Source organism: Leiobunum rupestre, chromosome 4, assembly GCF_980474605.1.
Source record: "Leiobunum rupestre chromosome 4, qqLeiRupe1.1.hap1, whole genome shotgun sequence".
NCBI classification, from domain to species: Eukaryota; Metazoa; Arthropoda; class Arachnida; order Opiliones; family Sclerosomatidae; genus Leiobunum; species Leiobunum rupestre.
In genome coordinates this window covers 34,015,893-34,022,642 of record NC_143387.1, presented here as the reverse complement: position 1 = coordinate 34,022,642, position 6,750 = coordinate 34,015,893, and the positions used below count along the sequence as shown (strand labels likewise).

General features: G+C 40.9%; 1 protein-coding gene across 1 annotated transcript in view; it reads left to right on the top strand.

The window, feature by feature from the left end:
- The first annotated feature begins 516 nt into the window (after positions 1-516).
- The window catches only part of LOC149947499 (E3 ubiquitin-protein ligase Rnf220-like), a 56,512-nt gene continuing 50,278 nt past the window's right edge, over positions 517-6,750 (top strand). Inside the window, exon 1 of the mRNA XM_090171838.1 lies at positions 517-818. The gene's annotated coding sequence lies outside the window, so the exon portion shown is untranslated. The remainder of the gene's footprint in view (positions 819-6,750) is intronic.

Here is a 6,750-nt window from a genome sequence, read left to right as displayed (position 1 = left end):
TCCCGACCATTTTGCCTTCTAGGTTTCGAAACCCTTTTTGGAATAAACCAGAGGCTGCTAGGACGAACGCGTTAAGGCCAAAGGACATTTTCGCGACGTTATTAATCTATCGTCCTTGTACGGCTAAATTGCCCCTTCAATGAATTCCCCCCGCGCTGGTCTCGCGACAATTACTTATCTTTCTGCGGATATTAGCGTAATATAAGTTCATTTTAATTTGTCCCCGGAATATACGATATCGAATAACGAACGAAATTGATCAGCCCCTATTTTTATCCAAACGTTAAATATACGACATCGTGTATTTAAAGTTTGGTTCATCAAGGCTTTAACGTTAACTATTTCCCTTTTTATTTCTAAGCTTAAGTAAAGATCCGTAACTAATTAGTCAACTAGAATGGCTTAGCGACGTGAAAATCTCGTCGATGGTGAAAAAGTGGCGAAAGTTTTGCGGATTACTCGGTCGAATGGGCCGCAGTCACGTCGGCTCGTCTCGGCGGTGACTGCGTGCGTGCGCCCTCAAGGAGGAATTCCGGATGAATGTCGAACGAGAAGGAGCCGGAGAACGCGCGGAGAGAGACAGTGGGGGATGCTCCTCTCTCTCCGGGCGACTGGGTAATCAGGGAATGCCCGCCGCCACGGGGCTCAACGCTGCTGGAAGAGGTTGCGAAGAGAGAGAAAGAAAATGGGGGACACCAACGGCCTCCGAACTAAGGCCGCCGCTGCAGTTGCACAAATCTCCACAATCCAGACACTTCTCTTACAAACATTGCTCTTCTCCAAGAACTATTCGCCACAACGAGGCATTGCTCTCATTTGTGAGTACGCTTTCATCATATTTTTAACGCGTTTCTGGTTACCGTTTTCTTTAGACTTTTCTTAATATCGCTACGTTTTTAATTGATAATTTTATAATTAACGGTTCGTAATAACTATCATTATAGAAATAAATTATATTTAAAATGACTCTTATGATTAATAATTCAATATTAATAGCGCAATCATTGACTATTACTATATTCTTAAGTTACTACACGATGTCCAAAGTAAAAGTTTTAAGAAATAACAAAATATAAGAATTTTTTGGTTTGAATAATTTTGAAAATTTTATACGCAAATATATCAACCCAAAAACGGTTCACCGTTTCCTTTTTTTCGATATAGTCTAGCATACGCGCCAAAAGAAGTACAACCTCCCCTCCAAAATTGTCTGTTTTTAAAAAATGACAATTCAATTTAGTTTTCTATTTGTCCCGAGTATATCCGTCTGAAAAATCTCAAAATAATACAAATTCATGTATTCAGTTCCGTATCGGGTCTGGTCGATTTAAAGCCGCGTCTAAAAAAATACGAAGAAATTGACATCTAGTTCTAGACCGTCGCCACTCCTAAACTCTACTTAATACGAAATGGAATGTTAAATCGTAACCTACGGTTGTAGTTAGGGAGTCGCGGTAAGCGTGGACGGGCGACTTGACGGTATTTAGATCGTACAAACGGCTGGCGCTCTTTGTCTCGGGGAGGCGGTTTCGCGGCGCGCGGTTCCCCGAGAAGCTAAAGTCCTTGTTTTCCGTTGAGATTTAAAGTGTCCCGCGTACGATTTAAAATCAATTTCCACGGCGAGTGTTTTTTCGGGGGTCCTTTAGACTCGAGCGCGTCGGTGGGGCGGACGCTTGTTAGCCCGCTCGGGCGACTGTTCGTGGCAACAGCTTCGCCGGCGATTTACATACGATGAATCAGGGCGAGCCGAAATGCAGTGACACATACGTTCACGCTACATTCCTCGCCTATAGAGCCGGGACAGGCCGCCCAAAGCGGGGATATTACGTAACCTTAGAACATATTGCGGTCCCGCGTATAATTTCCAACTCGCGTCACCCCCTCCCCTCCCCCCCGCGTTACATAGCGAGAAACGCGATACTGTTAATGCATATAAGCGACCAATCGCGATGTTATATTCACTGGAGCGTTACGAAAGGCGCGCACTTAGACGATGGTTCGCGACAGCCTCACTGGCCGCGTTCAATTATACGGAGATTGTCAGGAATTTATATTTTTAGCCACCGACGAAACAAACGGGACTTTTAAATTACGTTTCTCTCGAGTTACGTATAGTTAGCTCACGCGAATGCTTGTGACATTTTAAATAATTTTTTCTGTGTTAATATTGAGTGATAAATATAATGGTGACGTTGAGTAATCCCTTATTCTGAAGATTAAATATTGGCTGAAATATTACCTTTAATCTGCATTTTTCTTAAACCTAACAATTAATAAGTTACTTTATAAAAGGTAGCTGATTAAAGGTACTAGGAATCGTTCGGAAAATTCGGGACGTATTTCACGTAGCTCCTACCCCTTCCGTCACGTGATTACGAAGCCCCACCCCAAAAAGTTAAACGATTCTGTGACGTAATGTTTTTACGTTTTGCAGCGCTTAAAGGGCAACACCGGCGTTTGTATTTTTTTAGTTTCCCGAGCGCGCTCTGGAAAAATCCCAGAATATGTTTGACCGGATTTGTTATCGCGATGTACGGAAGCGGAGGAGCAACTGGATAATCACCCAGATTTTTTTAAATGCCGTTGTGGCCCTTTAAACTGTCTTAAGAAAATTTAACTGTTTGGGTTCTGATATAACCACGTAAAAATATCGCCGCAAGATGTTGATATCAATTGTTAAGAGTAAATGGACAACGTTTCGAGTCTAAATTTTCAAACGCCATAAGGAATACGCTTTGATAGAGTATATGCCGCAAAAATGTACTTGCGTTTCTACGTCAAGGTTTCTTCCAGCGATAAACTTGTAGTATTGGAAAAGATCTACACATTTCTTATTTCTCGGTATATATCTTTGAGCTTGACACCATGTAATGGCGTAGAAAGTAAAAAATATCGAATACTCGAGAAAGGGGAAAAAAATATTTATCGCAAATAACAAAATGATGAGTCCCTATAAAAAGCAGTCGAGTTTTTTCCCCTTCTGGGGAGACGTTTCCTCGGCTGAACGGGTCTGTCAGTCTCGCCAGAAAACCAGCAACGAGAGTTTGCAACGAGCGGCGAAGCACCCACGGAACTAATGGTTTTTTGATAGGCTGGAAGCGGCATCTTCCCTCATCCGAAGTAGCGTTAAGCTTTTTTTAAAAGGCAGTAGACATCCACACACGCGTCACCACCCAGATTTCCTCAATCTGATCGAACGTGCTTAAACCTTCCTGTCAATCTGGCTAGCAACTGCGCGTCGACGCTCAGGATATACACTCGTTTGGTACTCGGACCAAACTGCTCAAACTAACTCCGCGCCTTCTTAGTTCGCCATCTCGCTATCTCTTTTAGCACCTTTTTTTTCCTTGTCAAGAAAGTATACTCTGGTTGGAAAACTGCTGGCGATTTCCACCTTCACTTTGAGAGGGGTATTAAAAGATTTGGTGGCGCCAAAGAATAACAGAGTCTAAAACCCTTCTCTTGTTTTCGGGCGCACTTTCGCGGTAAAACCCCCATAAAGTAAAGTTTCGAGTTGAAATAACAAAACCCCTTTTTAATCCACGTTGCGTGACCCGTTTCGATAATTTTCTTTTTGCCCGCTCACCAATTGGTTTCCACCGCTAGCCGATAGATGGCGACTGCGCTTGCAATCTCGACGCTTTTCTTTTTACCCCGGCTGGCTCTCGTCCTCTTCCGACTTCCGGGCGTTGCTCATGCGATATTTCTCCTTTTTACGATTCCAACCTTAATAACGCGGGGAATTTTCGTCGTGTGACCTTCCCGACTTGGGAGATATTGGGTTTTATTTTTATTGAATTGTTAAATTTAAAGAAAAAAGTCTTACGTCTATAAATATTGGCTTAAATATTTCCGTTAGTGGAAAAATATACCTCAATTATATTGTTGTTACGGGAGTTAAAAATATGGGTGTTTTGCTCGTAACGGCAGCCATGAAGTTAATTTCACGTCACAGATCACGAGGCAAAACGTCACACGATCCTGCTAAATAATCAAGTGACCGCCATGTGGCAACGAATAGATGCCACACCGACGATAAAACTCGAATTAACTAAAATAATAAAAAAAATGAAATTTTGTAGATTCTTCCATCTATCTTTATCTTCAATTTTATTCAAATATTATAAATATTCAATTCATTTTTAACACTTGTAACGGTTTTTCTACGAGCTTAGGTGAACCAATCGGTCTCAACCAAAGATAGTCACCGTTGACATTTTTCTACCACTACTACCAGATGTTATGAAAGGCTATTAATGGAGAATCAAAGTTAATTAATGTTATTAGGTTGAAAATATTGGATTCGCTGTGCCAGGCGCTGTTATTTATATTAAGGTTAAGGGATATTTATTACGATGTTAATATTGGGCTATTAAATTATTGTCAATAAAAATAAAAATCAAACAACAATCGAATACCCTAACACTATAAGAAACCACTACAAATTAATTAACTAATCACAATTACGCATTTAATTAAAAAAACAGTAATACTAAAGATTACCTGACACTACAAATAATCAACCAACCCTACCAACCGCATCAAGCAAATCAATTAACTCCGACATACAATAATAAAATCAACCCCGAACAAAAACAAAACAATTACCAATACAATTACAATCAACCCCCCTACATTACACTAAGGTGAATTCCTCCCTGTTTTAAAAGGGATTTGTTTTTGTATCAAAGAGTAAATAAATAAATAAATTTGGTATTAGCCAAGCTGAAAAGTAAAGTATCTAAAATATTTAAATCTACAAGCCTACATTTTAAATGGGAGAAGTTGCCAACTACTATAAATGTTTTTTTCACATCAAGTGTCTACAAAGTGCACAATCGTGACGGATACATGACCATGTCAATTGGGTCCTCAGCGCGCAAGAAGAACCACACGAGATACAAAGAACTCTTATTAATTCTCCGGACTTTGAGATTCCGTATCACGCGACATAGCGGAAATTGAACCAGCGGCACCTCCAGAAGTTGCTAGGAACTCTTCATTAAGTTCTCACGTCCAAGTCTTCTATCGTTCTCTCCTCTTCGTCCATCCTGACCCCGAGTTTTTACCACGACGACCACGTAACCCCAACATCTGGGTCACTATCTCTTTTTAATAGTATTGGGCTGTTTATAATTTGTATCGGACAATCAAATATCACATACAGCAACTGAAACTTTCAAGAATGTTCAAGGTTACTATTCGCGGTTGAGAAACGAAGTGGTCTACGTAACCCCCATAGTTAACGCGATAAATGAAATGTATGATCCCTATGGTCGGCATCTTCTAAAAGACGGCATCTATCCTCTCCCTCTAATGAGAAGGGCGGGGGTAGGGAAGTCGCGACAACAAAAATAATTTGACCTTCAAACACAATTTAACATTGGAAAACGACAGAAGCTCAATTTAAGGATTTACGACCTTTGGTAGGTATTTTTGGATATAGCGAGTGTATGGTAAAACTTGAAGAACTATTTACAACTCCGAAGATAGAACCTCTTGGCACAACAGAGGACCATTATCCCTTAGGCCTATAACACTTCGTGAGAAATAAGCGTGACTACATTAATTGATAATTTTCTAATAAAAATAGGGTTTTTAAAAGTTAACGAAAAAATTATTTTAACACTTTCAAATTTCGATAAAAATGAAATATCGGAATTCTAATTATAATGTGATATAGACGAGTAATTCGTTGGTGAAATTAAAATTGGTAGGCCAACGAGTTCTGCGGTTGGCCTACCACCAGGATATTTGAGCGGCGGGAAGAAAACTTTAAGGGAAAACTGGCGGAAGAAATCCTAGGCCTTTAAGTATACGTCAGATGGTTTAGAAACCTAAAATACGTGTTTTCAAGGTGAACTGTACATTTTAAAAGTAGCTGTGACACAATGGTGAACCAAACATTGGCTTTTTGGAAGTTTCGTCGAGAAATCTTTGAGGCTTTGTAACTCGAGCTCTCCTTAGTCTACACGTTGTTCACGAAGCGAATCCCGGTCGACTGAGTGCGGAGTTTTTTAGCGTCGCATGGACGATTCAATTCAATGATTAGCTTCACGCGGACTCCATTCGACGAGTCGATCAGAGCACTCGCCACTCTATCAGAAAGTCTCGCTATAATGGTCACGGGGAGTTTAGTCGCCCTATCATTGACTGTTAAACGGTTTAAGTCGAAAATGTAGGTAGCGCTTAACATTGAGATCCGTCGCTATGGAACGTTGAACAGGATTCGCTCGGTCGCTTTCGCCCGTTCACGTACGGCGCCGAACTAGTAGACACCAAAAAGGACTCCATATTTTTGAAGTAACGCGTTACTCGAACTTCTCGATACACTAGTAACTGGGTATATATATATTGTTGTCCTAACAATGGATTCCTTTCATCGCCATCGACTTGGTTCAATTAATTCGCCGTTGTCCCGGAGTTAAAAGCAGCGTGAGCTTTTTCAGCCACGGGCTCCGCGTAACCTCCGTATACTTCGGCGTATAGCGAGCGACCTTTGCGGGGTTGATTTCAATTTTATTCAGTTCACTTACTTCCAAAATTCGCCGTGTTATTTTTAGACCCGCGAGGATTTCTGTACGGTTGCCCCAACGACTGAACTTTTAAAATACGTCTAGAAATTCCCAATTTCTAAACTATATTTCTTCAGGCAGTGTATTTTACGTTATTCCTCCACGAACGGTTGATGCGTTAAGCTTGTTTTCCACTGGCGCGCGCAACGACGCGTTTCTCAGCTTTGAAACGTTC